We start from the raw sequence: 24,641 nt of genomic DNA, 5'->3' as shown, positions 1-24,641 counted from the left end.
CAAAATTTTACTTGTCTCCAACCAACCACGGACCCACCTGCACTAGCTTTGGCTTTACAAAAGCCTTTGTCTTGCTGACACTAAGCATTGGTAAAGATTTGTATTTAAATAATCAAAACTTCTTTCCCACAATGAATATGGGATAAAACAGTTTCAATGTTTTTATTTTGCTATAGTGAATAGCTCCCTTGTTCATACATGGATCATGTGCCATCTCTGATGGGCCTCCCCATTGTGTAAATTGCTGCACTTATCCTCACATGGCCCCTCTCAAAAATGTGCATTGCTGCATTATTTTCTGCCATGAACTTGCCTTTTAATTGTGGGGCTCCATTCAGTGTGTGAGATGCATTTTTCATGGTCCCTGTGCCAAAACATGGAGCCTTTTGCTGTTCCTATTGCCTCGGACAGTGGCATTTCCCTTTGTAATCTTTATTCTACTCTTTGGACGCCCTGCAACATATGGATGCCCCAAAAACGTGGGCTGCTCTGTGATTTGCTCCAACACATGGAGTTCCTTGCTGGTTATCTTATTTAAAACTTGAGACTCTCAGCTAGTGCTTCCCTTCTTCCTTGCCTATGGATGAATGACTCTTTTCCTGGTGATGCCTCTGTTATGGCATGAAAGCCCTCTATTTTGCTCAATGCATCTGCACATTTTCTTAGTTTTCTTCTTGTGTTAAAACATTATATTGTCAAAACAAATAGCCCTTCACATTTATTTGATTCTTTTATCATTGAGAAAAAGTCCAATCTCGTACATTTAGTGAACTAAGATAATGGAAATGACTACAGTGAAGCATTGTAATGATTGTATGTAAAACAATCAATTTAAAATTTCATTTTAAATCATTTCTGCACTAGTGTGAAATTTGTGTCTGAAGGCCCGCCAGGTAGCTGTAAAAACTAACTCAATCAAGTAACCAGGCCATGAAAATCGGCATGAGTGTTCAATCCTGCATACTCTATCACACTGCAAATTTTCAACCCATGATGGATTCCCAGTCAAAATATTTTAATTGCCGAACATCCATACTTCAATTACTCTGCAGGCAAACAATGTTAAAAAACATAAACTGGGCTCGGGTTCGGCATTATAAACTGGGTTATTGATCACTTGGGGTTTTGAAAACTAGGATATAAGTTCTTTGCGATGAAGAGGATATAATTCCATGTTTTGGACTCATGAAGAATCACAGGGCACATTTGGCGAATTTCCGAAAATAGGCACTTGGAAATTTTAACTGGCAAATGTGTCAAAAAGTGATTTTTGGCAAATGTACGAACATAAGAAAGTATGCAAATGGATTCATCATGACTTAAGAACTGGCATGCTTCAAGAATTTCTCGGACACAACACAATGGTACAATCCATTTAGGCTAGCCAATCACAAGATCAAAGTTATAACATGCCGAACGGGTACGGATCAATCTGGATACCTTAGCCGTAACAAAACAATGCAAACTGGGTTTTTGATCATGTTAGCAAACTGATCAAATGGATTCAACATGATCTCAAAATTGGAACATATGAAGTGTCTTACCCCTAGAACACAATGCAAAAATAATTTTTTCATTTGGGTCAACTGGGTCAAAGATATGATTGGTCGAATAGGGCTTCCCAGAATTGTGAACAACTAGTTAAATGCACAAAACAGTAAATGACCAACTTTGCGGGGTGCAAAACCTAGTCAAACGGATTTGAAATGACTTGAAAATTGAAACATAGGTTCTCTATTATGGACGCTAAACATCCCCAAAGTGACTAGTCATGAAACAGTCATGGGTAAAAGATATTCAGATGCAAACTAGGCCTCTGATCGCTATTTGACACTTGGTAGAATTGCAAATTTTGACACTAGCTCAAAATGGGACTTCGCAGAATGGTTTGAAATGTTATTTTAACTTCATAGAACACATAGATGCACTAAATGAAAGGTGTTAGAAACATTAAACACCTCTTAGGCCTCAGACTAACAACTGGGTACAATCTCATTTAAAAGCATTTAAGGGCTTGATTTTTTCAATGGTTCTCAAAATTGACCATGCAATTTTTAGTCCCAACAATCCATAAATCCTATTTTGGTGAGTATAGAAGAATTGCAAAAATTTGTAGCAAAAATTAACAAGGAGAAGGTGAACACACAAGGACCACCTTCACAACCTCCCATAGCTATATATTATAAACTAAAAGAGAAAGTAGCCCAAGACACAACTCCTAAGGTTGATCACACAGTGATAGTAACAACAACTGCCAAGGAGTCAGTAAAAGAGTAGAAAGGGAAAAATGTTCCTATAGCACAAAGTCAAGGTGCACCTCCACAAATCATTGTCATTGATCAAGCCAAAAGAGAAGAAGATAAGGAAGAGGAGAAAACCCCCAAGGAAAGAGACCAAGAAGCAATGCAAATGTTGGTTAATCTGCCTACTATGGGGACTCTTACCAAGCAGCCAAGCACTAATGCAGTACCCCTACAAGTTTTAGCACTAGGATCAAGCTCCACCAAGGTAGAAAGGGTACTTTACTATGGAGACCCTACACTTGATAAAGAAATAATAATACCAAGTTATGATTTTAAAGTAATGAACCTAGCATAGATAAATGAAGTGCAAGATTCATTGGAGAGAAGGAAGAAGTAGGAGATACTCAGAAATAAGTATAAATAGTGGCAAGTATTAGTAGAAATCAAAGACATCTTCCTTGATGCATTTAGCTTGCTAGTACCTAATGAAAAAAAACCCATCATGGAGAAATTGTCCAACATAGTGGACCAGGTACAAAATGAAGACTTGATACTAATGTCAAATTGTTAGAATGGTCTGAAAAGAAATTTCAAATGAAAGTTAATGAGAAGATATCCAGTGAGATAGCACTATCATAGGTTGAATTGGCTTAAAAGGTTGAGAAAGTTAAAATAGTACTTGAGAAAATTTTCTCATTATACTCCAAATTGTGTGATTCATCATATTTCACAAAAGAAACTAGCTAGAGAGTATTGATCTTGGAAAGGAACCTTAAGATATCTAGCACACAACTACCTAAGGATTCAGCTCAAAGTGAGAAACATTTTGCAATAATGCTTCACACTCAGAAGGAGTTAGTTGTATTAATAGCAAAAGAGGCTAATTTTAAGGACAAATTAATACAGATATAGCCTGCTACTACCCCACACCTAGAAGTATTGCATAAAGAAGTGGCCTATGTAAAAAATGTTTTAAAGGAAGACCCTAATATTTCTACCTTAGAAGGCCTAGTACATCGTGCAGTAGAGATAGTCGTCCAGCTCAAAGCACTAGAAATTTCCCTAGACAATTGGGATGCTTCTTTGAAGATGATAATAGAGGTAAATGAAACATTTTTGGCAAAATATTCTATTCATTATTAGGACCCTTTGACATAAGTATCAAAAAGGGGGAGATATTCATGTAAGTAACAGGGAGATATAATAAAGGTAGGAGATAATAAGAATGGATGTGTAGATAAAGGGAGATAATACAGGATGATGATAATACATTTTTTATGGAGAAAGAATACCCAAAGAGGAAGGTATTGAAATTTTGATTTTTGAGGAAAGATAAGGAAATAAAGCCAAAAGGACAAAAAAAATTACAAGAAGATGTAAAAGGAGGAGTAGAAACAAAGAGGGAGTACAAATAGACCAAGAATAGGGTTCACAAAAATAGAGGCATGGGATTGATAAGGTAGATAATGAGACTAGCATGAGACAAATTTAGCTTAAGGGAATTTTTGGTTACAAAAATGGCACATCAGCTTAGGGGGAGTTACATGTTTTTTTTTTTAGGTATATAGTCTTCTACAAAACTTTGAACAAGCTTATGAAGTTTTGTATATATGCCAAATAGAATATCTATTATACTCATAGAGACCAGAGTCATAATGCTTAGTTAAGTGTTTTTTGCCATTCATTTCAAAGGGGGAGATTGTTGGTCTAAGATTGGTTTTGACAATTGAGTGTCAACACAATTAACCGATCCTTAAGTTGATGTCAAGTATAATACAAATGTGGAGCTATAGTATGTGCTAAGCTAGAAATTCAATAGGTGTCAAGTGAACTTCAGGTGTCGAGCAAGTAACAAGTGTTGAGTGATAAGTGATGTTGAGCTACTATAGGTGATGAGAAAAGTATAGATGCTAAGAAAAACATAATTTATATAGGAGTCAAGTGAGACAAAATTCCTATATGTTTCAAGCATCAATAATTAGTTAGTGCCAAGTAACATAGAATCAACATACGAGTTTGTGCCTTCACAAACTCAGATGTAAAAACCATTTTAGAAACCAACTTAAGATGAATCTTGAAGGATCTTGAAGATAAGATCAAATCTTTTGCATTTCCCATGTCATCAGCATGTAGCCAATAAGAAAAATGGAGAAGGCATGGAACCAATAGGAAAAGTGAAAGAATTGAGTGGGAAAAGAAGAATAAATATTGATTGTAGATTCATGCCTAACCGTAAGTCTTTGAAGTCTTTATAAGGAGGATGAAACCCCATTATTCATGCATATTTGTGAGAGTTTATGGTAGAATACTAGCAAAGTGAAGAGGGATGCAAAGACTTAGAAAAGGAAGAACAAAATTGCATAATTCAACTAATTAAGAATACAGTATCAAAATTTATAGGAGAGCATATCAGATCAAGCAAGGATTAGAATAGACAGAGCAAAATAGGGATCTAGAATTAGCAATTGAAGATTGCAAGTCATATAGTGAAGACTTTCTAATAATCTGTAGCCATTGTATAAGGAATGAAAATCCTATGATGCTAGGTTGGTTTGATAGACATGTTGTAAGCCTTTAAATAAGTTGCTAAATCCTTTAACAGTGTATCATTCTAAAAGAGTGTTTGTAAATCCTTTAACTAGTTCACTTTTAATAAAGTGTAAAGTCTTTAATAGGATAGGCCTTTCATAGGGTAGACCATTGAAAGTGCTCAAACTTTGTAACCTTAAATAGTTACATATTACTGCAGTGATACTTTGTGGGTGTCATCCCCACCCCAGTTTTTCCTTCTCATTTTTGGAGGATTTCTGGCTTACCAAAATCTTGTGTTATCTATTTCCATGCATGTGTTTATTTTTATTTTAAGTAGATATGTTAGATGCATGTGAATGATCTCAGCTAAAAGTTTTAAAAGGTTAACATTAGTTACTTCTGATTCAACCCCCCCACCTAGAAGTAAACCTTCCCACTAGTAAATAATAATAGACTTGACATCAATCTAATATAATTTGAATTTCTTTTATGCTGCATAGGCTATGAATAGTCTTACTACTTCTTTTCTAGCCACTAGAGCATATGTCTCATCATAGTCTATTCCTTCTTGATGTGAGTAACCTTTACATTCCAATCTTGCCTTGTTCCTTACAACTTCACCTTGTTCATTCATTTTATTCTTGAATACTTATTTAGTTCCTATCACATTCCTATCTACTGGTCTATAGACCAATTCCCATGCCTTATTTTTTACTATTTGATCCAATTCCTTTTTCATAATTTTTTTCCAATGATCATCTTTACATGCTTCATCTACATTCTTAGGTTCAACTTGAGATATCAAACATAGTAATTCATTGAATTTTCTTCTTATCATCACACTTGTTGGTGTTTTGAAACAAGGATTATTTCAAATTACCCTAATGAGAGTAAAGTACATCTAGGGGTAGCTAACTCCCATCTTCAATATACCATTTTAGACATTGGCCCAACTATAAGGCTAGACCCTTCTTCTACTTTAGGGTCTGAAAAACCTAGGTGGGTGGACCTCACATTCAATTTATATGGTACTAGTGCCAAACATACTCTTGAATCTTTCAACAAAAAATTTAACCCTTATTTCTCCTAATGACTCATGTAATAACATAGATCTACAATAGCTAAATGCAAGATAATGCAATTCATAAGCTGAGTGAGGGCATTTTGTTTTAGCTTTTTAAACATAAAATATAAAGATGATTTGAATTTGATTTGATTTTATGTGGATCGGGAAAGTAGAGGAAAACCAAGTATGGACAATAAGCTAATGATCCTATAGCTGATCAGTGCCTAATCCATTGGGTAATTCACAAATGTATCTCATGCATTTTGGATATCTAAGACACATATCCTATGCCAAGACTCCAAATATATCCATTTACCTTGTAAATTGACTATCAATGTTCAATCTAGATCTCATTGTTACCTAATATCCCTCTTAATAAACCTACAACCCTATTGATTTCTATGAAGCATTTACATAACTCATCGAATTATAACAATAATGAAACAACATAAAACTTTAAGGGACTATAATTATGACCTAGACTCTTTGTTCAAATATCATAAAACATTGCAAATCACTGATAAAGAAGACAAGATCTAAAATGAAACTCAACACCTGCTATTCTTTGTATTGATTTCCTTGAAATAATAAATGAAAATGCATGAAATTGACTCACAAAAAACCTAATAAACTAGACTATACAATAAACATATGTTGTCATACAAGAGAGAAAATGGTGGAAATGAGAAATTGATGGGATGGGAAGTGGGTATCACAGCCAAAGCATAGCTTCATGGTCTAGAACCAACACATCCCTATTAGAGTAAAGCATTGATTTAATTTCATTTATTACATTTTTTGTATTCCCTTCTTAAGATTTCCCTTTATGCATCCTTTTTGCATCTCTATTTAATAATTAATTAGTAATTATTAAATAGATTTTCTTTTTAGGTTACCCTTTTGGGTTTTGATCTCCTTTTATAAGGATTGATTTCTTTTGTATTTGGCCATCTTTTCCATTTTTGAAAATACATTAGCATATTTTTCAGAGTAAAACCCTTTGCCTCCTCTTGTCTTTTTCTTCTGTGACAAGTTTTTGCATGTAGGTATTTGAAGGCTTTGTGGATTTATGTTGATCAAATCCTTCATGATATTAGAGCCAGATCTGCTGTAACTTGTTCATTATTTGGAGAAAAAGGAGAATGAGGGTTTGATAGAACATATCTAGAATTTTTAAGATATTTTTTGAGAAAATAGGAGCATCACTAATTTTTAGAGAAGGTTGAGGCCAAAAGGACATCATGGATGGATCTAGAAGGTGTCAAAACACCTATTTCCATATAAAATTTCTTTGATTTGGACAATATTGATCCGGGAGGAAAAATGTTTTGCCTAGTAGGGCCGTATGGCCTCTACATGCGTTATGAGGCTATTTTTAATTAAAAATTTTAGAAAATCTGCAAAACATTTTTTTCAGCCCATAGGTCCTTATCAGTGCTAGAAAAAGGTTTTCCCATTGCCATTCCAGCCCCAGCTGGCTCTAGCGGTCATTTTTCTTCCTCCGACATCACCTTTTTTGTTTACTAGCCACCATCGCTTGTGCTTAGGTGAACCACCACCACCAGCGGCTTAGCCAAAGTGCCACCCCACCTCCACTTAGGTGGCTATGCTTCCTCTACTACCTTCCTCCACTTACAACAACCACCACCGGTGATGGCTCAACCAAAGTGTCACTCTAACAATGGTCATATTTTATTATTATTTATTTTTTTAAAATAATTTATTTTTCAAGCTTATGGGGGCCCTGTCATTTTTTTGTGATAACTCTCACATACGGGGCTCTTTTTCTTATTTGAAAAGAAGCATAAAAAAGCTGGTTCCAAAATGGAGATCATGGAGAAGAATTTTTTGGATTTTTTTTTCAAATTGATACTTGTTTTGGCAGTTGAAGTTTGTTGATGACTTCTACTTTCTGGGGGGCATAACTTCTTCATTATAGCTCTATTTTTTGATCCAAAAAAAGTGTTAGAAAGCTCTTTTCAAGAACTTTCCAGATTCTTAGTCTTTTCACCAATATTTGGTACAAAGTATTTTTTATTCATATCTGAATGTTTTTAACTCTTATCTCATTTACGTAACCTATTTATAAGTTGGGGTTCAGTTTATTGCATTATAGGGGGCATTTTTATATTATTTTCTGTTATTATATCAATATATCAAAAAACAAAAAAAACTCTTTCTAAAACAATGGCCAAGACCACTTCTTCTCTAGAACTTTTGATCCCTCACAATTATCACACCTGGAAGACCTCAATGACTCAACTTCTTGAGTAAAAAGAGTTGTGGTCATGTTTAGATGTCATTCAACCTATTCTTCAGAGGCCTTTTGAGATCATGCAACATCAAAACAAAATGGATGAGGCAATCAGATTGATTGCATTATAGGTATCAGATAGTTTATAGTTTCATCTAGATGGGTGTAATAGTCCTCTAGATATGTGGACCAAGCTTGAGGGCTTGTTTGGTACTATGAATGAGTTCAGGGCACTTCAGATAGAGATAGAGCTTACATCACTTGCACCAGATTCTTTTCTGACTATAGATAACTTCTTGATGAAGTTTACTCAATAGAGATCCTTGTTGCAGGGTTGTGGAAAGATGAAGACTAATATTGAGTGCATCTATTTGATTCTCTCAAAGCTTTGAGGGAATTTTTAGATATTTTCTTCCACATTCTATTCCACCAAATATGCTTTGGGGAATCAATTTTTTATGCCTTCTTTTGAGGTCTTTTATGATCACTTGACTAGATAGCAGTCAAAACTCACATAGTTGGATACTATGACTAGTTCTAAGATAAAGGCATTGGTAGCTTAGACATCTATAGGAATGTCAAAGTAGAAACTAAAACATAAGATGGATTCAATAGGAAATGAGAGTTTCTCTAAGCCTCCCCCCAAATAAAATGCTCAGAGACCCTCTTAGAAGGGTAATACTTCTAAGTTTGGTGATTCTTCCTCTAAGAATAAGAAGTAGATAGGTGTAGCTTACAATTTTTGTGGCAAGGAAGGACATCCATTTTCTAGGTGTTGGAAATGTCTTGAGGCATTAGAGGAGGCCATGCAATAGTCTAGTATTGCTTCTCTGAAGCCTCCACCTCCACCTATAGGGAAAGGACATGCTCTTTTTGCACACACATTGTCTTCTCCAGCTCCTTAGATTCTTGATTCTAGAGCTTCCCATCATATGACACACTCACCTGATTTGGTTACCTCACTTGCTCATAGTTTTACTACATAGATTATAGTTGGTGATTCTTCTTAGTTTTCAGTCACAGGTTCAAGAACTATCTCTTTAGAGGGTGGTTCACTATAGGATGTTCTCTTGGTTCCAGCCATTTCTATGAACCTACTATCTATCTTTTAGATTTTTCATTCAAGCTCTAGAAAGATAGTTGAGTTCTCACCACATGATGTGGTTATTTCAGACCTCTATGATCCTAATTTTCTTATTGCTATAGGGAGTGTTGATCTTCAGTCTCACTTATATCAATTCTACGATTTTGAGAGCTTCAATTCTATAGGTGTTTCTCTCATTGCTCATGCAGACAGATGAGAAAACTTTGGCATGAGTGTTTTGGCCATGTCAACTATAGATACTTACAACAGATGAGTATACAAGATCTAGTGATTGGGTTACCTAAGATCTCTTGTATGGACGGTGTGTGTCAAGGTTGTGCACTTGGAAAACATCATAGAGATCCTTTTCTAGCAGGTCAATACACACATGCTAAGGCACCATTAGTGTTGATGCACAATGATCTTATGTCATTTCCCACTCCATCTTTTTAAGGTGCCTAATATGTGCTCATCTTCATTGATGACTTCTCCAGATGCACATGGGTGTACTTTTTGAAGTACAAGTCTAATTTCTTTGATTCGTTTCAAATCTTTAAGACTTTTATAGAGAATAGTTAGGCATATCCGCACTAACAATGGGGGGGGGGGGGAATTTGAATCAGTCTTTTAGAGATTTTTGCACTAAGCATGGTTTACAACATCAGTTCTCTATTCCCTATACACCTCAGCAAAATGGGGTTGCTGAGAGAAAGAGTAGGACATTATAGGATATGGCTAATTGTATGGTATAGTCTACTGCTATAAGCTTTTCTTTTTGGGCTGACGCTATCAATTGTGCCAACTATATTCATAATTGAATGCCTCGTAAGGCATTGCAACACATGACTCCTGAGGACACTTGGACTCATGTCAAGCTTGATGATTCTACTTTTTTCATTTTTGTTAGTGAGGCTTGGGCATTTATTCTACATTCTTAGCAGAAAACCATGGAGAGAAAGAGCTAACCACTCATTTTTGTTGGCTACTATGAAGATGTGAAGACTTACAAGTTATTTGATCATAATTCCAGAGATGTCTTGTTTTGACAAGGTGTTCAGTTTAATGAGCGTTATCATTCTATAGATCCTCCATCTTTAGCTTCTTCTTCACTACCTACTATCTCATCTACTCCTCTACAAGATTATACCTCCTTTGAGGAAGATCTTGAGATTGATCCCACTTTTCCTCCTCCACTAGATGTTCTGCAAGTACCCAAGTGGCCTCATGATACTGTTGATGTAGCTAGACCTCTGGCAGGTGATCCTATAGATTTTCATAATACTTATTCTTAGATTGCAGGAAGTGGCAGTTTTAGTCATGCTATTTCTGATGATCCTTGAAATTTTTCATAGGAAATAGGACACTCAAAGTGGGATAGGGCTATGGATGAGGAGTATTCTTCATTGATGAAGAATCACACATTGGATCTATGTACTCCTCTAAAAGGAAGAAAATTGGTTGGGTGTTGTTGGGTGTATCATACCAAGTATGTTGTAGATGGTTCTATTGATAGGTACAAGGCATGTCTTATTGAAAAGGGTTTCCCATAGGTTGATGTTATTGATTACTCTGAGACATTTTCCCATGTTGCCAAGATGAACTCTATTCACCTTATACTCTCTCTAGCAGCTTCTGACAAATGGATAGTTTTTTAGATGGATGTGAAGAGTGTCTTTTTGCATGGAGACCTTCATGAGGAGATCTATATGGAGCAACCTCATGGTTTTGTGCAGGATTCTTCATTGGTATGCCAGCTTCAAAGGTCTTTATATGGTCTCAAATAGGCCCCTAGGGCTTGGTATGAGGGATGAAGCACATTGAGCTTCACATGCACTTAATTCAACATCTCATTGAGGATGGTGCCTTGAGCTTGGAGTATATTCCTATTACTAAGCAGGTTGCAGACATCTTCACTAAACCTTTTGCATCCCTATAGTATCTTTAGCTACATTCTATGCTTGGGGTGAAGGAAGTTGTCCTTGGGGGGTCTCAATGATGAGTCCTTCCTTCCTTCTTTTATTACTAACTATTTTTGGTGCAGAGTTTTTCCCACTGGGTTTCCTCTATTTCTCCATTTAATAGAGATTTTTTTGTGATTGGGTACCTCATCAGGCCTTGTTTCCAAGACCCAAGTTTTCTTTCAGCACTACATTGTAGTTTCCTTTCTCTTTCTACATTGTTTGTAGCTATATTTTCGCTCATCTTAAGGAGGGGTGTTAGAGTAAAGCATTGATTTAATTTCATTTATTAAATTTTCTTTATTTCCTTCTTAAGATTTCGTTTTTATGCATCTTTTTTGCATCTCTATTTAATAATTCATTAGTAATTATTAAATAGCTTTTCTTTTTGGGTTACCCTTTTGGGTTTTGATCTCCTTTTATAAGGATTGATCTCTTTTGTATTTGGTCATCTTTTTCATTTTTGAAAATACATTAGTATATTTTTTAGAGAAACACCCTTTGCATCCTATTATCTTTTACTTCTGTGATAGGCTTTTGCATGTAGGTATTCAAAGGCTTTGTGGATTTGTGTTGATCAAATCCTTCAATCCTAGATACTTTCTGTTCAAACTATATCAATTCCATGAAACCATTTCTGCTTCAATTTTCAACTCCTAACTTTTCCCTAACTTTTTCCAACCTCAAATGAAAAAGAGAAAGATACATATATAGGATGAAATAATTTAATACTAACCTAGAAAATATTTTCATTTCCTCTTTCATTTCATAGAAGATCTGATTCTTCAATGATGACTCCAACTTCAATCCAAAAATTCAATCATGAACCCAACTTCAATCCTTGCCATGCTAAGAAGTTATCTCTATTAAGTTTTGGAATTTCTCTTTTGTAAGACATCTTGATCTTTGTCTTAGAACCTTGAAATCTTTTCCTGCAAGCACCAAAAGCTCTAATACCAATTGTTGGAAATGAGAATGGAGTAATTGAGAGGGGGAGGGGGTGAATCAGTTACCACAAAAACATTTCACAGTCCCTTAGATGTCTAAAAGCTTGTTCTTAGTTAAAAATTACTAAAACTTGATAATGTAGCAAATAATAATAATTATTAAGAACCAAAAACAATTTAGCAATCATGAACACTAGAGATGCTAGATTTAACGTGGAAACCCAATATGGGAAAAACCACCAATGTAACTAGTTACTATTTTTCACTCTTCTGAAGTGAGCCCTGTTAGGAGCCAACTCTGTTAAAGGTTACAAAACACACTGTTAGGTGTGACCCTGTTAGAGGATTTAATCACCCTATTAGGAGTGGCCTTGCTAGAGGTCTTTAGAACAATTCAATTGAACTGTCACCTTGTCAGAGATTTATAGAATGGCTGTTAAACCAACTCTGTTAAGAGATTTTGAGTTCACTGTTACAATGGTTAGAAAGAAACAATGAAGTGATCTAATACAATATGCAACTTATCTTTTCTGATTATAGATCTCTGTTATTCTTGGCCGAATCCTTACTGATCAAATACAACTTTTTGGCTCCTTCAACGCATCTGATCCTTCATCAAACTTTTCTAAACATTTACGTTTTTATTTCACACTATAATGCACCTTCATAACTTTTTCACACTTCATCTTGATTTACAACTTGAGTGACCATATATACCTTTCAGATTATCTTAGTCAGCTCAAATCATTGACCAATAATCAAACAAATACGATAGTCGGCTAGAAATAATTAAAATTACAAACTAACAAATCCCTTTACTAGCTGACCCTGCTCAGTTAATACTGTTCAAAAAATAATTCTTGTGTTAACCGACTAAGCTCGGTTAATACAGTGAACTCTGTGACAACCCTTCAATCACTGAGAGAACTCGATAAGTACTGAGTTTCCATAGATGACCAAGTGAGCTCGGTGGAAACTGTCTTTGCCAAATTCCTTTGTTGACTAAGTGATCTTGGTTAACACTATCTGCCTCTTCGATAACCGAGTGAGCTTGGTTAACACTTGTCTGCCTTATTTTCTTTGATGACCGAGTGAGCTCAGTTAATACTGACTGCTTCATTTTCTTTGATGACCGAGTGAGCTCAGTTCACACTATCTACCTCATTTTCTTCGTTGACCGAGTGAGCTCAGTTGATACTGACTGCTTCATTTTCTTCGATGACCAAGTGATCTTGGTTAGCTGAGACTAATAACTGATATGACATTTGTGTGATATTAAGGACAACATTAACCAAAAATCTCCCTCTTTGGCATTGATGGCAACACAACATGTCATAAAAAAATGAAATTTTGAAATAAGTCCGACAAGATAACAGACTTCTCCCTCTTTTAATAGTCTCCCTCTTTTAAGGATCCTCATAGAAAATTTTTCAAATTTCACAAATTTCAGAAGGATATGATAGTAGATCTCTCCTCTTTGAAAACACATGCCAAAGATAACAGAAGTAAAGTGAATTGCAATGTACCTTTAGTACTAATTCATATGCAATGATTTTTGATTAAATTGCATCAACAGATAGATCTTCAATCTTATATGCATTGATGCATCACTAAAGCTTATTTTAGTGAACTTCAGATAGGGGAATGACCCCTAACTTACCTCTAAGATACAAAAATGTATCCTTAGATAAGGGCTTTGTGAATATATCGGCAATTTGTTCGTTTGTGTGAATATATTCCAATTTGATCTCCTTGTCTTGCACCAATTCTCTGACAAAATGATATTTGATTGCAATATGCTTGGTCTTGGAATGCATCACTGGATTCTTGGATATGTTGATTACACTAGTATTGTCACAGAACATAACAACCGATTCTTTGATTTCCATCTTCATTCCTTCTAATAACTACTTAAACCAAACAATGTTGGAATAGTTTACTACTACAGCAACATACTCTGCCTCTGCTATAGATTGGGATGTACAATTTTTCTTTTTGCTTGTCCAAGAAACCAATCTCTTTCCAAGAAATAATGCTCCTCCACTTGTGCTTTTTCTGTCATCAAGATTCCTTGCCCAATCAGCATCAGTAAAAACTTTCAAATCCAAATTACCTCTGAATTTGTACCATAGTCCATAATCTTCAGTTCCTTTCAAATATCTCATTATTCTCTTGATTTCCATTAGGTGAGTTTCTCTTGGTTTTGCCAAAAATCTTGCACAATACCAACTGCAAGAGCAATATCTGACCTGGTATGAACTACATACTGCAACTTTCCAATCTTAGATCTATACAATGTTTGATCTACTTCTTTGGATTCATCATCTTTGGTAAGTTTCAATCCATTAGACATAGGAGTTCCAACAGGTTTACAGTCCTCCATACCAAACTTTTTCAATATCTCCTTGATGTATTTTGATTGAGTAATGAAGATGCCATTCTTATTTTGTTGAATTTGAAGACCAACAAAGAATTTTATTTCACCAAACATAGACATTTCAAATTCCTTGTTCATTTGTTCTGAAAATTCTTTGCAAAGATCATCATTCCCTATGAAAATAGTATCATCTACAATTATTTCTGCCAAGACAATCTTATTATCTAGTCCTTCCTTTATATACAAGCTACTATTATCATTAGTTCTTTGAAAACCAATCTGAATAAGATAGTTATGCAATCTTTCATACCATGCTCTAGGGGCTTGTTTCAGACCATACAGTACCTCGTGTAATTTTTAGACCATGTTCCTTTTATCTGGACCAACAAAACTTTTAGGTTGTTCAATGTAAACCTCTTCATTCAGTATTCCATTGACGAATGCTGACTTGACATCCATCTGATAAACTTTGAATCCTTTGTGAGAAGCATATGCAAGTAAGGTTCTGACTCCTTCCAATCTTAAAACAAGAGAAAAATTTTCCCCATAATCTATGCCTTCTTCTTGAGAGTATCCTTTACATACCAATCTAGCTTTGTTTCTGGACACCTTACCATCTTCAGTCAACTTGTTTCTGAATACCCACTTGGTTCCAATTATATTCTTATCTTTAGGTCTGAGTACAAGAGTCCATGTCTTGTTCTTCTCTATTTGTTCTATTTCCTCATTCATTGCCTCAATCCAACTATCATTTGCCAATGAATCTTTAATACTTCTAGGTTCAAAATCAGCAAGTAAACAAGTATTTTTCAACTTACTTCTTGTCAGGGTTGCTTCAGATTTATCTCCAATGATCTGATCTGGTGTATGATGTCTTCTGACATATTTGGCTAATACAGGTTCTTTACCTCTTGAATGAGTTTCATTGATATCTGCTTGTGCTTCAATTTCATGTTCAGGCTATTCTGGCTTGGTTTCTTCAAACTCCATAGATACTTTCTCGGTAGTGTCTAATTATTGCTGTGGCTTGGTTTGAACTATTTGTAACTTGGTTGCTAAAGACTCAGGAGTTGAGGATTCTTGAGTGAACGGTATACTTGGTATAGTATCTGGTTCAATGTAAACAAATCTCTTGTAATCTTTAGGTATCTTTTTGCTTTCTTCTTCTAATTTGTCTGCAAACTCATCAACTTTCACATGTGCACTTTCTATGACTTTGTGAGTGGATAGATTTAAACATCTATATGCTTTGCTTTTGCAAGAATATCCCAAAAATATTCCTTCATCACCTTTTACATCAAATTTTCCTTTTCTAGATTCTTTCAAAATATAACATGTGCTTCCAAATACTTTCATATAACTTACATTAGGTTTGTAGCCATACCATAATTCATAGGGAGTCTTGAATGAGTCCTTCTTCAACTATACTTGATTTAAGGTATGAACTGCAGTGCTGATGGCTTCCTTCCAGTATTTGATAGCAATGTTTTTTTCTATCATCAGGGTTCTTGCACAATCCATAATGTATCTATTTCTTCTTTCAACTATTCCATTTTGTTCTGGAGTTCCTGGTGCTGAAACCTGTCTTTTAATACCTCTTTCAATGCAGAAGGTATTGAGTTCATGTGAGATGAATTCACCACCTCTGTCTGACCTTAAACATTTCAGCCTTTTCCCTGTTTCTTTTTCTACTCTTGCCAAATACCATTTGAATTTCTCAAATGCTTTTGATTTATTCCTTAGATACATGACAGTTATCATTCTTGAATAGTCATCAACAAAAAGAATGAAAAACTTTTCTCCAGTATAGCTTTCTATCCCAATGGGTCCACATAAATCAGTATGCACAATTTTTAATATATCTTCAGACTGATAGTTTTTACCTTTAAAACTATTCTTTCCCATTTTACCAATCTAACAATTCTTGCATAGACCAACCTCGGGTTTCTTAATGTTAGGAATGCCTCTTACTTTCTTGAATTTGCTTTTTTTTATCAAATTATCAAAATTGACATGGCACAACCTTTTATGCCATAAACAACTCTCTTCAATTTGAGCAATAAAGCATGTGCATTTACCAAGTTCTAGATAGAACAAGTTACCTTTAGTTTGGGTGTCAGATCCTATCAGTTTTCCTTGCTCATTCAACAGTCTTGCCTTTCCATGCATGAATTCCACCTTGAATCCAATATTTAGTAACTGTGCAACACTTAGCAAATTATGTTTGAGACCTTCAAAACAATAAGCATTATTACATATAAGTTCTTTGGATAGATAGATTCTTCCTCTTCCTTTTATGAAATGAGATTCATTATTACCAAACCTTACACTGCCACCATCATAGTCTTCAAACTGATCAAACTTAGTTTTATCACCAGTCATATGATGTGAGCAACCACTATCTATAATCCATGTATCATTCTTACTTACATGAGAGATAAGAGCCATTTTATCTTCGTTATCACTATCAGAGTCATCTTTAACAGCAATATAAACAATTTCATCCTCACTATTATCAGAATCCTTAGAATTTTCAGCCATGAAACATGATTTCTTACCTTTGTTCTTAAAGTCTTTCTTGCCATTCCATTTGTGATCTTTTTTTTCATCATTGTTTTGCTTGTTTGGGCACCTTGCTGTAATATGACCAATTTCATCACAAGGAAAACAGATTAGAGGAACTTTACCTTTGTATTTTCCTTTGCCTCTAGAGTATTTCCTTTCTAGTAGAGCTTCAATCACTTTGAGATCACTGTCTGAACTTTGGCTTGATTCATTTTCACTTTCTAACTGTGATTCTATCTTCTTTTTGTTTTTCTCTTTGAGTGAGAGCTTGGCTTGAAATGCTGATTCAATGTTTTTGGAGGCTGGAACATAGTTGTCAAAGTTATCTAGTTCAAATGTAGTTAGTCTTCCGACTATGGCCTCAAGATTTATCTTATGATTTGCTTCACACCTTCTTTCCTGAATTACAGAGACTCTGATTGCATAAATCAGAAGCAAGGTTCTGAGAACTTTGCTTACAACTGTTTCTCCTTTGATGTCACCTCCAGCTGCCCTGATTGCACTTACACATGCTTTAACTCTTTCAACATACTTTGCAATTTTTTCATCCTCTCTCATCCTCATTTGATCAAATTTTCCTCTTAGACTTTCTGCTTTTTCTCTTCTCACATTATCATCTCCTCCATAGATCTCTTTTAGCTTGTTCCACATGTCAAAGGCAGTTTTGTAGTCCTTAATGTCATCAAATTCTTCATAGCTGAGAGAAGATGCTATGTCTATCATCATATTGTTGTGAGTCTTCTTTTCAGCAATATCATTAACTGTCAATGTGCCAGAAGGTTCTTCATATTATTCTTCAAGGTATTTCAGTCCAGTATCACCAACAGTATCTAGATGAAGTTTCATCAATCCTTGCCATGCTGAGAAGTTATCTTTGTTAAGTTTTGGAATTTCTCTTTTGTAAGACATCTTGATCTTTGGCTTAGAACCTTGAAATATTTTCCTGCAAGCACCAAAAGCTCTGATACCAATTGTTGGAAATGAGAATGGAGTAACTGAGAGGGGGAGGGGGTGAATCAGTTACCACAAAAACATTTCACAGTCCCTTAGATGTCTAAAAGCTTGTTCCCAGGTCCCAATTACTGAAACTTGATAATGTAGCAAATAATAATAATTATTAAGAACCAAAAATAATTCAGAAATCATGAACACTAGAGACACCAGATTTAACGTGGAAACCCAATATGGGAAAAACCACCAATGTAACTAGTTACTATTTTTCACTCTTCTGAAGTGAGCCTTGTTAGGAGCCAACCTTGTTAAAGGTTAAAAAACACACTGTTAGGTGTGACCCTATTAGAGGATTTAATCACCCTGTTAGGAGTAGCCTTCCTAGAGGTCTTTAGAAAAATTCAACTGAACTGTCACCTTGTTAGAGGATCTATAAAATGGTTGTTAAACCAACTCTGTTAAGAGATTTTGAGTTCACTGTTACATTGGTTAGAAAGCAACAATGAAGTGATCTAATACAATATGCAACTTATCTTTGCTGATTACAGGTCTCTGTTATTCTTGACCGAATTCTTACTGATCAAATACAAATTTTCAGCTCCTTCAATGCATCTGATCCTTCATCAGACTTTTCTGAACATTCACCTTTTTATTTCACACTATAATGCACCTTCATAACTTTTTCACACTTCATCTTGATTTACAACTTGAGTGACCATATATACCTTTCAGATTATCTTAGTCGGCTCAAATCACTGACCAATAATCAAACAAATAGGATAGTCGGCTAGAAATAATTAAAATTACAAACTAACAAATCCCTTTATTGGCCAACCCTACTTGGTTAATACTGTTCAAAAAATAATTCCTGTGTTAATTGACTGAGCTTGGTTAATACAGCAAACTCCGTGACAACCCTTTAATCGCTGGGAGAACTCGGTAAGTATTGAGTTTCCATAGATGATCGAGTAAGCTCAGTGGAAACTATCTTTGCCAAATTCCTTTGTTGACCAAGTGATCTTGGTTAACACTGTCTACCTCTTTGATAACTGAGTGAGCTCGGTTAACACTTGTCTACCTTATTTTCTTTGATGATCAAGTGAGCTCGGTTAATACTGACTGCTTCATTTTCTTTGATGACTGAGTGAGCTCGGTTGACACTATCTACCTCATTTTCTTCGATGACCGAGTGAGCTCGGTTGATACTAACTACTTCATTTTCTTCGATGACCGAGTGAGCTCGGTTAGCTGAGACTAATAACTGATATGACATTTGTGTGACATTAAGGACAACATTATCCAACATTTTTTACCATGCTTTTAATTGCATTTTAAATTTTTGCCCATTTCACTAAAAAGGCCAAAATTTTACATTTCTACATATAACTTGAACCCGTGACTTCTTGTGTTAAAATAATCTCCATAATCAAAAAGTTCATCTTCTCCTAGTTTAGAAGATATATAATATGCCTATGCTAGCCTACTAGAAACTCCCATAAAGTCCTTTTGAAAATCACACCCCCTACTATGGCTCTTTGTCTACACTTTCAAAATTTTCAAAAATTCTAAAGTTGAAATTTTAGAATATACCATTTTTCAATTTTAAATTGTTGTACGTCTTTTTCTGAGAAAATATCTAAAAAATTACTTCTTGACACTTTTTGTTTTTTCTCTACCAAGCAATTTTAGGTGAAACCCCCTTTGACTAGGTTGCCATGTGGCACATTTTTATTGGCCCTCCTATGACATTAGGTGCCACATGGAACTCCTTGGTTGGTCCCAACTATCATTTTTCCACATGGTAACTTTTCATTAGCTTGTGAATTGTCCAATCAGAACCTTATCACTATACCATTTGGCACCTGCCACCTTACCACTATGTGGCACTTTTTGATTAGCTAAGGATTGTACCTGCCATGTCACCATAGACTAGGACCCACTAAAAAATGTTAGCTAGGTTCTTTCCCACATGCACAATCAGTAGCTAGCATGTCACATGTGGGAATGTGTCATTGTGACACGTATCATCTTAGAGTCTGCATCCAATTTGGATTGGTCGCCACTTTTCATTTTTGATTCATTGTTAGTTTTCCATGTCAACACTGCATCATCCTTCGATAGTACATGCCACATCACTTCTGACTCAGGCCCACTACCATATGGTGCCCAGGCACTTCCCTAGTTCATCTAAACTCTGCGCATCTTCGTGAAGCATGAATGTTCCCTCCATCCAATTAATCTATGTGTCATTATTTGGGCATTTGTTTATTTTCATCTCTATCATGCTCATTGGGAGGTGTGTTTGAAATTTTTTGGCATCATTATCTAGCTGGCTAGCAACTATGGGTCCCACCAAGTGCTTGCTCTACCTTTTAAAGGTTGGCATGTCTTAAGACACTTAGCTTATTGAATTGAATGGTATATAAAGAAGTGAAAACATGCCAATTGCTAAGATGTTACAGAGATGTTACATATGCAATCGGTGCCATTGGAGTAGCCATTTCCTTGATATCCAGGTAGACATTCGCATACATATCCTTCTCTTGAAGGAGAATCAAGATGTTTTTCTCTAGAGGATCTCAAAAAACCAACCCTTGCTTTAGCCATGGCATAGTCCTACTCTCTAATGTCCATAAACATAAACCATGTCCAAGGCCCTTTTTGATCCCCCACCACCCTTTATGGCTCTAATAGGACACATTAGTCTGTTGCAACTCCATATTCTTCAAGCTTGTGGTTCTATTTGTACATCAAATTCAAATGTTTTAAAAATAATCACTGATTTTTTCCATGCACACAAGAAGGAGGATCAAGTTTATATGAAGCCACCAAAGAAGCAATGGGAAGAGATACCCTAAATAAAAATACTGAATAGGGAAGGGGAGAGTATAAGTAGTGTGAGCATAACTCAAAATGGTAGATTTGCCCTTTAAAATAGAGAGCAATTGAATATATTAATTAAGTAATTTGGCATATGTAGATGGAACATCTCATATTTTGCATGGGGAACTCCCATGCCTTGCTCTACCTTCACCATAAAAGAATGCCATGGATTCTCACTTGGCATTGACTATTGTATTGAGCGAAAGAATGTGCTTATTTTCTTTTAATTGTTAATTGTAAAACAATTCATTTATTTCACATTCTGCTCTATTCTTCTTTCTAAAGGTGGCTCCTTTCTCAGCAACATTTTCTTCTATTTCTTGATCAAATTCCAAGTTAGCCATCAGCGGGGTATGAAAGTAGAAATAGGGGAATAGGAGGAAAAGTGGAGGATGCCTTAAACAATTTTACATGATATAATTCTTGTATTTGATACATCTGATAGAATGTACTAGAATGGTGCTTGCCATTGAAGAAAGTAGCCAACTTAAAGAAATTGGAATCCACTGATCTAAATAACAAGAAGTGTTTATGAAAATCTTTCAGTAGACTACTAAATCATTGCACCTAGCATGAGAGATTGACCATCCAACAATTTTTATATTCCAATTCTCTCAGTTATTTTCCCTTAAGCTTATCTATCTCTACAACTATTCCCATGCACTACTCTACTATTGTACCACATATCTATGATATTGTTTCCCAATGAGTTTCCTCAATATACTTGGGAGGAACTCCCCCATTGGTAAAAAGGGCCTTACAGAAGAGACTAGTTCCATTAGGAAGATTTAGTGTCAAGTTTACCAAATTATCACTAGAGGACAAGTTTTTCTTCTTTCACCCATCTAAAACCAATTGGAAAAACATGGCATCCTAAAGCTTTGCATCATATTCATTTCTTACCTTTTCATACTTAGCACCCAACTTTCTGGCAACAATATATTTTCTACTAATAGGTGGGAGACCCACATGGTTGAGAAATGCTTTAAAATTTGGTTGAATGAATCATCAAACACTGTGAGCTATAAAGCATGTGCTGAGTTGGAAACATCTACCCTAACAGTTTCTACAATTAGTCGGGCACCCAAAAGTGGTTCAAGCTAAAAAAAAATTGTTTTTAAACAACTAAACTATCACATTGATCTACTGAAAACCTTATTATTATTAGAATCAATCTGCATCATTGATTCAACTTTTGAAAATCACTTTACCCCTTTTTGGAAACTGTTAATTTAGTGCCAAGGGGTCTATTGACTTTCCTTAAAAAATTGACAAAAACAACTAACCAGGCTCTGAGATCAAACATACTAATTCTCTACTCTTCATACTTGTACCCTGTCACATCTTGTCTCATGACAAATTCTCAGTCAAAAGATATTAACTGTTAAACTTGCCCTCTCAGAACTGTGTGTAAGAAAACAAGTTAGAAAACTATAATTCACATTAAGATTTGGCTCCAAAAATTGGGTAAACAAACACTTGAGGAGATGAAAACTGGGGCATTGGTTCATTGTCATGAGGACAATATTAATCTACAATTAGAGCTCATGATGAATATGTTGAAAATCTGATTGAAAAGATCATTGATGAAGAGGATTGATTCAAAGAGGGAGATTGTTGTTAAAAGAATGTTTTCAATCATTATTTTATCATTGATGTCAAACTTGCTATTTGTAGGAATGACATTTGCTTATAAGATCCAAGTACTATCACTTAGTTGATTGATAAAGAGGATTTGATTAACAAGATGTAACAAGAGTACCTAAGGGGAAGGTTGAGTTATGATGTTGTAATGAAGTGTAAGGATCAGTTAAGACAATAGTTAAATGATGTATTGATAACATACTCAAAGATACAGAGGTTGGTCACACTTAGAAATATTAGAAGTATAAGTTGTAACAAGGTTGATTGCAAAGCTTAAACTAAGTTCATTAGTGGGTGTCAAGAAAGCTAGTTGAAGTCGAGAAAATTCTTAGTTGGAGCCAAGCAATAGGAAAATCTATTGTGTGTTGAGCGATCTTCAAGTACCAAGTGAAGTTTAAGTTCTGAGAAAAGTAATAGGTGCCGAGCATCAAAAAATTTTAGTTGGTGTTAAGTGAACTTTAGGTGCCGACCATTAGTTAAACCATAGTTGATGTCGAGTAACACAATATGTATCAAGCACTAATATTTCAATAGTGTCAAGCTACTACATTATATTAAATGATGAGGATTCACATAATCTGAGCTGAAAAAGTTGTTGTCTTGAATTTTGTGAACTAGCTGGAGGATAAGGATGATGAGCTAGTGGCACAAAATTTTATGTAAATCATTTTTGGGCAAATTCAAAGGATTATTCAAGAAGTTTCTAGAGGAAACAAAATATGGGTTGGATATAATGAATCTTGCCTAATCCATATGAATTAAAATCAAAGGAAGGAAGAATAGAGTCAAAAAAAAAGTTCCAAACTTCTATTTAAGAAGTCATAGACCAAGAAGAGAGTGCTGCTATTGGAGTACCAAATTGCAAAGTGGTTAGAAGGGTGTCAAGGAGAAGGCATCTAAGGAAGAATAGAGCATAAAGACTCTACTTCTACAAGTGTTCAAGAAGAGATGATTGCATTGGTAAAGTGAGCATGAATACTCAAGGAGACAAAGCTTGAAAGAAGGGCAAACTATCAAGAGTTGTAGAGATTGAAGGCCAAACAATGTGAAGAGTTGAAGAGTGATTTGAGATCTACAAGTTAAGTTGTATGTTGTAATCAGGTCAAAGATTTTTTAAAACTCTCTAGCAATTGTATTAGATATAAAAATCCTATGGACTTAGTTTGGTTTAATAGCCATTTGTAAATCCTTTAATAGGGTGGCATTCCAGGTGAATGTTCTAAAGTCCTGTAACCAGGCCCACTTCTAATAGGGTGGATAAATCTTCTAAGAAGGTCATATTTAATAGTGTGTTGTAAGAATTTAACATGGTAGGCCTTTCACAGGGCATCACTTTAGAAGAGTGAGAATTGAGTAGCATGTTACTGGTGGTTTTTCCCAAATTGGGTTCCCACATAAATCACTATGTTACGTGTTGATCATTTTATGTGTTATGCTTGCATGTTGATTTATAGTAACTTGCTAAATAGGAATGTTAAAGCTTGGAAAAATAAATGATTGAATGGGCTCACTATAGTTAGTGAAAAGGTTTGAATAGGACATTTGGACCTTGAATAACTAATACACCCCCCCTCTCAATTATTGTAAAGTATTTATAACAACGGGTATCAGAGCCATGTGCTGATTTAGTTTCAAGGTACTAGAAGTAGGAAGATCAAGATGTCCAAGAGAGAAGTTCCCAAGCTCAACAAAGGAAACTTTGCTGCATGGTAGAGTCTAGTGAAATTGCACTTTAGATCAATAGTTGAATATGCACAAAACTCAATTCAAACAGAACATGTAGATACAACTAGACCTCTTACTGCTAATGATTTGAACAAGTGAAAGGAGCACAATCAGCCAATGCTGGAGATTGCCTCTGCACTCAACTATGCTGAATATGATGACATCAAAGGATGTGATATTGCATTCAAGATGTGAATAACCCTATTAGATATCTATGGAGGATATTATAATGTACAAAGAGCAAAGAGAGAAAGCCTCAAAGGAAAGTTTGATTACATGAAAATGGAGGAAGGAGAAAATGTTGCTCAATATATTGCTAGAATGAAAGAAGTGGTAAGTGCAATAAGAATTTTAGGTGGTCAACTAGAAGAAGAGACTATTAATGGTAAATACTTGAGAAATCTACTCCCTA

This window comes from Cupressus sempervirens, chromosome 2 (assembly GCF_028749045.1).
Source record: "Cupressus sempervirens isolate cs-2001-9-10 chromosome 2, ASM2874904v1, whole genome shotgun sequence".
In the NCBI taxonomy this organism is placed as follows: Eukaryota; Viridiplantae; Streptophyta; class Pinopsida; order Cupressales; family Cupressaceae; genus Cupressus; species Cupressus sempervirens.
The sequence above is the reverse complement of the archived record's forward strand: the minus strand, read 5'-3'. Positions refer to the sequence as shown.